At 40.8% G+C, this 10,547-nt stretch overlaps 1 pseudogene; it reads right to left on the bottom strand.

Moving 5' to 3' along the window:
* Nucleotides 1–3,425: 3,425 nt before the first annotated feature.
* On the bottom strand, nucleotides 3,426–5,820 carry LOC118990438 (eukaryotic translation initiation factor 3 subunit E-like; annotated as a pseudogene).
* Nucleotides 5,821–10,547: the final 4,727 nt, after the last annotated feature.

Here is a 10,547-nt window from a genome sequence, read left to right as displayed (position 1 = left end):
CGAAATTCTCTGGTATGTTACTAGAAATCAGCTTATAGTCTTATCGAAGTTCTCTTGTATGTTACTAGCTATTTTTCCCTTGCTTCCTTTAAGATCCTCTCTTTGTCTTTAAAGTTTGTCATTTTAATTATTATGTGTCTTGGAGTAGTATTCTCTGGGTTCATATTTATTGGGATTTCTGTGCTTTCTGAACTTGTGTGACTTTGTCCCTCACCAAGTTAGGAAAATTTTCTGTCATTGTTTTTTCAAACAGGTTTTCTATACCTTACTCCATTTCTTCTCCTTCTGATATTCCTATTATGAGAATGTTGTTATATTTCATGTTGTCCCAAAGCTTCCTCAAACTCTTTATTGTTTTTTTTTTCATTTTGTTGCTCTGACTGGGTATTTCTATCTTGTCTTCCAGCTCACTGATTCCATCCTCTGCTTCATCTGGCCTGCTTTTAATTCCTTCTAGTTTATTTTTCATTTCAAATATTGTATTCTTCATTTCTTCTTGGTTCTTGTTCATAGTCTCTGTGTCATTTTTCATGCGGTTGTAGTTCCCACTAAGTTCCTTATAGTTCTTACTGAGTTCCTTGAGCATCCTTATAGCTGGTATTTTGAATTCTCTGATAGATTGTTTGCCTCAATTTCATCGAACTTTTTTTCTGGGCATTTCTCTTTTTCTTTCAATTGGGTGTTATTTTAAGTGACTCCTTTTGTTTATTTCTGCATCACAAGTTGTTCTGCTTTGCCTGCTTATCTTCATGGAGTGGACTTCTGTGGTAGTAGTTCTGTGGGACTGAGTGGTACAATCTGTTTGATCTCCTGATCTGGATGCTCTAGGGTTGCCCTTTATTCAGTTTATATGGTCTCTCTTGTATGTAAGCTTTGATTATTGATAGCTCATTCATCAGTAGGTTCTCCCCTCCAGCTGGCTGAGAGTCACAACCCCTGCCACATCTTGTGTGCTAATGTACAGGTGCTGGTGAACAAAGCAATACTACCCAGAAAACGAACCCATGCCTGCAAAATTACCCACATCAGCAATATCAACAGCAATTGAGCAAATATTAATAAAGATGTAAAGAAAATAAGAATGTTATACAAAAGAGAAAAGAGAATACGAAATGTCTACAGTAAAGAAAAATGATTTTAAAAGGATAGAGGGAAGAAAAATAATAAAATTAAGGAATAGAATCCAGGCTAAGAGGAAAAAAAATCCAAACTCAAATAAGCAAGGACAGCAGAGAGGCAAAATGGGGTAATACAAGGGGAGAGTACCGTATGAGATTTGAAATTTAAGGAAACAGTGAACAAATAGGAACGCAGTTGAAGAAGACCAGCAATAATTATAATATCCACACAAATCAAGCCACCATTTATAAAGGTGGAAAGAAAATAAAAATATTATAAGAAGGGGAAAAAAGAATGTGAGCTGGCTAAATGAAGAAAGAATGATTTTGAGAGGATAGAGAGAGGAGAAATAGTAAGAGTAGGAATAGGAATAAGGCATAGTGTGAGGAGAAATAAAATTTACAATGAGGGGGGCAGGGCTGGGAATATAAGACAGAAAACTGTACTTGAACAAGAATTTAATTTTAAAAAAACAATGAAAATAAGAAAGGGCTGGAAGAAGGCAAAAAGGAGTAAGACAAGGGAGGTACAATGTGAGATTTGAAATAAAGCTAAAAATAATATAAAAAATAAAAAATAAAAGACAAAGAATACTGAATTAGTTGAAATATAATTGAAGCAAAAGAAAAATATTGAAGGGCTACGTGGAAGAAAGAAAAACACTCATTCTGAAGAAGAGCAAGGTGAAATTTGTTTCAGCAGAGTTTGATGTTTGCCTTCTTACATCTCTTTCTGAATTCGACTCTGGCTTTTTATCAGCTCAGGGCCCCAGGGTGGGTCATCAACTTCTGGAAGCACACATGTATCACCTTCACCTGCCTCTAGAGGGGGCTTCAGTTGCTATCAGGGTGGTGGGACCCCTGAGTTTCTCCTGGGAGGCACTGTTCAGTCTTCTGGGAAAATTGTGGTTGTGTTCTTCCTGCCCCTGCACCAGCCATCTTATTTCTAATAATGTATAGTTTCTGAAGAATTCACTGTCCATTTCAAGGGAGAAGCAAATCTGTGTAAGAGTCAGCTCTTTCCTGCTTGGTGCTGATGACAGCTCTGTGTGCAAGCTGAGGCTGGGCAGGGTCCTGGTTCCCTCTTGCTGCACCAATTTCTGACTCTCTGCTTTGCTGGCTTCAGTGGAATAGGGCCCTTGGAACCAATGTATTTTATTTCCCTGAGAAGTTCAAAATGAGCCCTTTACATATTTTTCTTTCTCTTGTGGATATGCACCCTGCAGGGGGTGGTGGTTCTTGAGCCTGTCCTGCCTGTTTTTCAGAGCTTCCCCATAGGTGGTGCTCCCATCCTGCAGGATGTGGGGGTTGGGTGCATCCTTCCCTTCCTGGAGGGTTCCATCTTCACTGGGGGAGGTGGCTCTGTCTGACTATAAATAATCTCAGGTGCTCCACTCCCACCCATCCAGTTCCCAGACACTGCCCTCACTGCATACACAGTCCTGGACTCTCTCCACCCTGTGCAGCCTTTGGCCTGCCAGCTGTGCCGGGCTAGGGCCAAGAAATCCCCTCTGTGCACATTTCTGATCTCTCTGCCCACCTGCACTCAGTGGGAGCAAACCATGCCCTCAGTCCTTTCCCTGTGCTGGCAGGGCTGCTGCACATGGGGTCCCTGACCAGCACACCTCTGCTCCCCTTTTTAAAAAGTCTCTCTGGCCATTCCCACTGCAGCACTGAGTCACCGTCCTGATTTTCTCACACACCACCTCCCCCAAAAGCAAAAAGTCTCTCACAATAATGTCTGGCCACAGACTGCCTCCTCTGCCTGACTCAGGTACAGACAGACTCCCTCTCTCTGGCACTCTCCAAGTTGGCATTTGCCATTGCATCTATGGGTGTGATGTTTGCTGTGTGTGTGTGTGTAGCCTGGATCTCCCCAACTTTGTGTATCCAAGTCAGTCCAAGCCTGGGTCTGGGGGTTCTCTGCCCTGGGAGGGGAGGGAGCCACAAAGCTGTGATTTCTGACTAGGTTGTCTGTGGCTACAAGTGCCAAGCACAGGGTATTTCCCTTCAACCTATGAAGTCCACTTGGCTTCTACACTCCTTGGCTTCCAAATTTCATATCAGGTAAGTGTCCGTTGAATGATTGGTTTGTTTGTCAGAAGGTCAGCCAAGTATCTAAGGTGGGGCAAGAGCATGAGGACTCAGTTTCCACCTACTTGGCTGCCATCTTCTCTCCCTCTTTTCATTTCTTTTAATGAAACAGCCAATTTTACTCAAATTTCCCACAATTTTTGCTCAATATGTTGTTTCTCAAATACATGTCACCCTTTGTATAATGGTTTTATCATTTCATCTTTCCTTTGTAGTTTTTTCATCTTTTTTACAGTTCCTCAGTAGAAGCCAGAATCTTGAGTTGCCCAGTTAGGAACATCTGACCTACTATTCTCATTCAGCTTCTCCTCAGTACTCATGGCCAGCATCTGAAAGGCTCGTGGTCTTTTCAATCCCTTGCTGACAGGGTGAGACTGCACTGTTACCCGTAACCACAGGACCTAATTTAGAACCATTTTTGGCATCCAGTCTTGCATTCCTAATCAAATTTACAATCTGCCTTTCAGCTCTTCTGGAGTCCCATTCAGTTCTTCTGCCAACACAGTAATGCTGATACACTGGGTGATGCGACAAAAAGTCTCAAATAGGAAGAGATGGGCATTTTCAATGAAACCCCCAGGACAAACCACCAGGAAGAAGTCATTTAAAAGCACAGATTCAGATTCCCTCAGCTTTTGCTGAGCTCCATCAAAGTCAAGGTTAACATGTAAGCATTGAACAGACTCTGTAGTTGGGTCTTTGCATGTGTGAGACTCCTGTTGAGTGACTCTGACTAGACCTTATTTAGCACCTGCTGGCACTTTGTTAGTTGTGACTGCTGTAGTCACAGAGTGAAGAATACGTGGACACCCCGTCCAAACTGCATTAAGATACTGTGGGTGGTAAAGGAAAAGATCATTTATGTCATCATGCCCTTTGGGGCGGTCGAAGAAAACAGAGATGGGTGAGTGAACCTGTTTGCCGCTGAAGAGATGAGAGCGGGGCACGCACAGAATCAGCCAGGGTCTCGTTCAACTGCGTCAGGCCTCTCACAGCTGCATCCCACTTCTGCATTAACTTGCAGAGATCAGTTTCCCGCCACAGGGAACTCAGAGCATTTCTGCCTGTTCCCAGGACCAACACTCTAAAGAAGTCAAGATGCTCTGCTGCTCCCGAGTAATTCCCACATCCATACTGGAAGTCTGCAGTCCTGTAGAGCCTATCTGAATACGCCGGCCTAAAACCATGCTTGTCCACCAGGTGGTCAAACAGCACCTGACTGTCCCAGGTTGGCTGCGTTCACCTCGTAGTCTCTGGATCTTCAATGTGTTCACAATTAGTTCTGTCTCTGCCTAAAGCTGTTTCAGTTGTGCAACTGTTCTTTTTGCTCTCTGATGAGGAAAAGCATCAGAACAAAGGTTTTTGTATACACCCATGGCAAAGTCTACCATGTCAGTATCACCAAGAAGACCCAATTTTCCTTGTAATAATTCTTTTTCATCATACATCCCTTTCCAGAGAACAACTCAAGTGACGGGAAGACTAGATGCCCATCCAAGAAGCGTGCTGCGTGAGTGGTCAAGTCGTACTCCGCCTTCTTGCTAAGGAAAAGGAGCTCCGTTGTTTCTCAAGTTAATCACTCCGATCGCCTAAAAAATTCTTGAGGATGTATATGTAGCTAAACTAAATGTTTAAAAATTTTGCGATCCCTTCACAAAATTGGAAACACCAGCAAGCCACACAAAGTCCGGGGAAGGGCATTCTGCAGGCAAGCCTCTGCATCCTTTCTACCCAGGCCTGCAGTGAGGTTTCTCTGAGAGGGAGAGTGGAAGTCACATTGTGTAGGGCACAGCCTCTTCACTTCCTCCTGAGAAGGGTCTGCCAGTTTGTCTGCTACTGCCTCTCCTTTTAGTCACATCTTCCTCCAGTACACAGGAGATTGGGGCCTGAGGGTTTTTCCATGGCTTTTTCTTAACGAAAAATTTTTAAGGATTTTATTTTTTCACTTTTAGAGAGAGAGAAAGGGAGAAAGAGAAACATTGATAGGTTGCCTCTCATACACCCCAAACCCGCAGCCCAGGCACGTGCCCTGACCAGGAATCAAACTGGCAAACCTTTTGCTTTGCGGGACAACGCCCAACCAACTCAGCCACACCAGTCAGGCCAAGTTCAGCTTTTGCAGCTTGCACATGTAAATGAAATCATACAGTGTTCGTCTTTCACTAATTTATTTCACTTAGCAGGCCTTCTAGGTTCATCCTTGTCACAAATGGCAGAATTTCCTTTTTTATGGCTGAATAATACTGTTTTATGTATTCCACATCTTTTTTTATCCACTGATCTATTGACAGTTAAGTTCTGCCTATATTTTGGCTATTGTGAGTAATGCTGCAATGAACACAGGATGCAGATATATCTTTAAGATAATGATTTAAATTCCTTCAGACATGTACCCAAAGTGAGATTTCTGAATTATAGTTTTATTTTTAATTTTTTGAGAAAACTCCATACTGTTTTCTCCAGTGGTTGTACCAATTTCCATTCCCACCAACAGTGCACCAGGGTTCCGTTTTCTCCACATCCTTGCCAACACTTACCTCTTACCTTTTTGATAATATCTATTCCAAGAAGTGTGAGGCGATAATCTTATGGTGGTTTGAATTTGCATTTCCTGGATGATTAGAAATGTTGAGCACCTTTTCATGTACTTGTTGGTCATTTATGTTTTCTTTGGGAAAGTGTCTATTCAGGCCCTCTTCCCATTTTTTTTAAAGACTGTATTTATTTTTAGAGAGAGGGGAAAGGAGGGAGAAAGAGAGGGTGAGAAACAGCGATCAGCCACCCTTCACAGGCCTGAAGCCGGGCACCTGCCCTGATGGGAAACTGAACCAGCAACCCTTCGGATTGCAGGCCAGTGCTCAATCCACTAAGCCACACCAGCCAGGGCCCTCTGCCCATTTTTTAATCAGATTTCTTTTCTTGCTGAGTTGTTGCATTGCTCATGTATTTTGGATATTAACTTCTTGGCAGATATGACTTGCAAATATTTTCTCAGTCCACTGACTGCCTTTTATTTTGTTATTTCTTTTGCTGTGCAGTTTTCAGTTTGATGTAGTTTCACCTATTTTTGTTTTTGTTGTTTGTGGTTTTGGTATCACACCCCAAAAAATCATTGCCAAGACCTACTATGGCAAGATTTCCCCTGTGCTTTTTTCTAGGAGTTTTACAATTCTCAGGTGTTACATTGGAGTTTTTAATTCAGTTCAAGTCAACTTTTGTGACCAGTGTAAAACAGGGGCTCAATCTCATTACTTTGCACATGAATATTCAGATTCCCCAACACCGTTTATTGAAGAGACTAATCTATACATCTTGATTTAATTGCCATATTAAACCTTTACTTCTATTTTCTAGGTAGCAAAGTTACTGATGTTTGCATATTAAAGTTATAATTAGCCCTCTTACTGAATACTTTTAATACTTTTATTTTTACCTTTCAAACATAGATCAGTGAAAATAATCGTAATTTAGCCTATTTACAGTTTTGTCTAATTGCATTGGCTAGCATCTCCCACAGTATTGAAAATAACAAAGGTGATAGTCTGAAGTTTGTAGTACTGCTTCTAGGGTTTTGTCACTCACTATGATATAATACTGAACTTCATATAACTGTCTTGTCTCATTTCTCAGGTCTCAGCTAAGCTCATATCCTCAGGCAGGCTTGTCATAACTACATGATCTAAAATCCCTCACCTTTACTACACCTTTGTAAGGTCTCTTCATTATTGATTTTTTTTAACCATTTTCTCTCCTTTACTACTGGCAACAATTAAAAAGCTTGAGATCACATTATGTTTACATTTGGGTTAAAAGAGACTTTTTATGGTGCATCAATGCACTAAAATTCTATGTAACTAGTTAAAAAATATGTAAAAGCTTTTTACACAATGATTTCCAAGACATATTGCTAAGTAAAAAAGTCAAGCTGTACAATATTATACATTATATGCTATTGGTTGTGTGAAAAAAGAAGGTGTGTGCATATACTTATATGCACATGTCATTATACAAACATACAAATGTGGGAAAAGTAACCATAGAAAATGTAATACGTTGTGTTCAAGGCAAGTTTACTTGACGATCAGGTATATCAAATGGGCTTTTTCACTGTTTATTCCTCTACACATTTTTTTTTGTATTGTGTGTTTTTCACCCCAAATCAAGTCTCCTTCCATCGCGATTTATCCCTTCTCTCTCTCCTTCCCCTGGAAATCACCAGTTGTTGGTGCCCAAGTTTTCTTATTTTTGCCCAATCCCTTCAACCCCCACCAGCTGTTGGCCTATGAGCTGTCACTATTTGGCTTGTTAGTTCATTTTGCTCATAAGATTGCACGTGTGAGTGAAATCATATGGTACCTGTCTTCCTCTGACTGGCTTATTTCATTTAGCATAGCGTTCTCCAGGTCCACCCATGCTTTCATAAAGATTTCCTTCTTTCCACAGCATTTCTGTATTTATTGTGTATTGAATTCAAAAGATTTCGCGCATTTACTTTTTCAAATTTTGTTTTTGCCTTCACTTAAATGTAAGCTTCACTAAAGCAAGATACTGATTTGCCTAGTACCTTTCTATTGATCAGTGAACATCGGATCTCCCAAGATGAAAAATTGAAATGAAAAAATAAAGTCCTGGCATGTAGGAGAGATAACCAATGTCGCTCTCTTGCATCAAGGTTTCTCTCTCCCTCTCCCTCTCAAAATAATGCAAAAAATATCCTCAGGTGAGGATTAAAAAATTATTTTGAAAAATGCTACTCAAATGCACCTCTATTCCCCGCCCCGTCCTCTCACCACCCCCGTTTACTAAACATTGCCACATTTCCCTACATCCACGAGCCACACTCCCCATCATTCTGCAGTTGCATGTGTAAACCGCTTCCCTAATGCCAGCAGTACTTTCACTACCTTATCTCTTGGTTAGATTTTCTGAGTTATTCTTTGAAGCCTAATGAGTCTTCTGTTGTCTTTTATAACAACTTACTAAGTATATTTAAATTATAGTATCTTTTCTTAGACGGTTCTTAGGACTTCATAGACATTGCTCCATTATCTGTTAGGAAGTATCACCCAAATTGGCACTTTCTCTCTTGCCTGTTCTTCCAGTGAGGGCAGGTTATGCTGGATACTTGTTAGCTCTCAGGTTCATTCTTCTCCTTCTTCCTTTCTCAGCATTGCAGAGAATGACACAAACTCTTATTTCTTTTGCTTCTAGCTAAGCTCTGCCATTGTAGGCAGAGACAGAACTAGAAGGGGGAAGGCCCTGGGTTTTGCCTGCTGATTCACAAAGCACAGGGGCCAGTGGCTGTCCTTTCTGTGGACCTACTGCCCTGGAGAAGAGCTGCCCCCCCACCCCCCACCCCCGTCCACAATCCCAACTCTCCTGTCCTTTCCGTTGGGCCTGTCACAGTTTTACCTCCCACCAGTGTGAGATTACCTCCTTTTCAAATACCTAGGGTGACTTCCATTTTCTGACTGGACCCTGAGTAATTCAGGGGTGATTAGATGTGCTAATCTACGCCAGAACTTTCTACCTTTCTCCCTCTGGCCACCACGTTTCAAAGATTATAGAATAGCCTTGTGCTTCATGGTAATGTTTGTGGAGAAATACTTTAACCCTTTAAATACTCTTGTTAAACACGGGGGTATTTCATCAGCTACTTCATTCTGCAACCCATCCTCCGTATTTTACACATCTCTGAACTCTTGTGCTTGTGAAACAAGTATAGAGTGAGTCTGAGACTGCATTGGCATTTAAAAAATTAGAGTTTTAATTAGTAAAGCTCTAGTTAAACTTACTAAAATTGGTATTTCCTGTTTATCACTTTAACAGTTTTAGCCTCAGAGACACTAAAATGTCAATCATCAAAATGAAAGAAGTCAAATTTAAACAAGAGCCTGTTGACTTGAAATTTCAGAGCCAATGCTCAAGTTCTTTAATCATTTGGATTTTAAAATTAAAATGTTTTGGAAGATGTTGTTCTGGCTTGTGTGGCTCAGTTGGTTAGAACACTGCCCTGTAACCAAAGGGCTTTGAGTTTGATTTCTGGTGAGGACACACGGGTGGGATGCAGGGTCCATCCCACGTCCAGGTGCACACGAGGCCCAGTCCCAGCATGTATGAAAGGGAACCGATCGATGTTGCTCTCACATCAAGGTTTCTCTTTCTCTAAAAGTAATGCAAAAAATTTCCTCAGGTGGAGATTAAAAAATTAAATTAAAAAAAGTTTTTTGGAAAATGTTAAGCTTAGATATTAAATACAAAGTCGAGCAATCTTATAAAGCAAATATTTAAAATGTATACTAATTTTATGCAAAAATATTTGAGTACCATGTGATTTTTCTAGGTGGTAAGGATACACAGTACACAAGAGACCGAAACTGTCCTTACATTGTCTTTCTTGTCCAAGGTAGTAACCCCGAAATTAATGAGATGAGAAAATTTACTGTGATCCCAACATATCCATATAGACTGATCAAACTGGGCCATTAACAGGCACCTTAAAACCTTTTTAAATATGTGTTTATGAAGTATACTGACATCAAGTGCTGTCGACCTTTCATTTTTACTAGAGCAGAGCATTCTCAATCCCAGCCAGGTTCCATATGGTGGATAGGTGCAGTACAAAATGTCCTATTAGTGACACCTCTTAGTATGATTTAAGAGCTTCCTGCCTATAGCTCCATCCTAAAAATCAGTCAGAAGTGCCTGTTTGGACAACAAGGCATCATCTGAACCAAAGACACAGGACTGCCAAAGCATTCTACCTTGGGAAACCAGGATGTAGTCCCCAACCCCCGTGACTCACTCAACTGTGCCCTTCAGAAGCAGGGCCAGTTCCACAAGCATACCACATCGGAAGTGACATCTTGCTTCTCACTGGCTTATTTACTCCTAAAATGTGTTCACAGGAAGCTCTAATTATTAATGGTTCAGCTGATTATCTTATTTAGAGAGACCTCATCTCATAATGTTAACAGAATGCTAACAAAATGGACTTACAGTTAGGTTTTTGACAACTAATGACTGGTAAATGACAACAATTTCTTGAAAGGATAAAAAACTAGTTGCTGTTCCTATCTCCTAAGGTTAGCAGACAAACCGAAAATCTGAATAAATTTTTTAGTAAATTTTCTTAAATTGTCTGTGGCTCTTTAGTATTCATAATTCACTTAGCAACTATTTATAGAGTGCTAAGTACCACACTGCTGTTTTGAAGAAAACCAGAAAGATTGCCAGTGTCCTTTTAGGTGGGAGATTAGGAAAAGGCCTCTGAGGTGACCTTTGAGAAGAGACTGAATGGGCAGCCAGGCAACAGCAGAGAAAATCCAAATATCC

The sequence above is a fragment of the Sturnira hondurensis genome, unplaced genomic scaffold (genome assembly GCF_014824575.4).
Source record: "Sturnira hondurensis isolate 20B ecotype Veracruz unplaced genomic scaffold, ASM1482457v3 Scaffold0007036, whole genome shotgun sequence".
NCBI lineage: Eukaryota > Metazoa > Chordata > Mammalia > Chiroptera > Phyllostomidae > Sturnira > Sturnira hondurensis.
The sequence above is the reverse complement of the archived record's forward strand: the minus strand, read 5'-3'. Positions and strand labels throughout refer to the sequence as shown.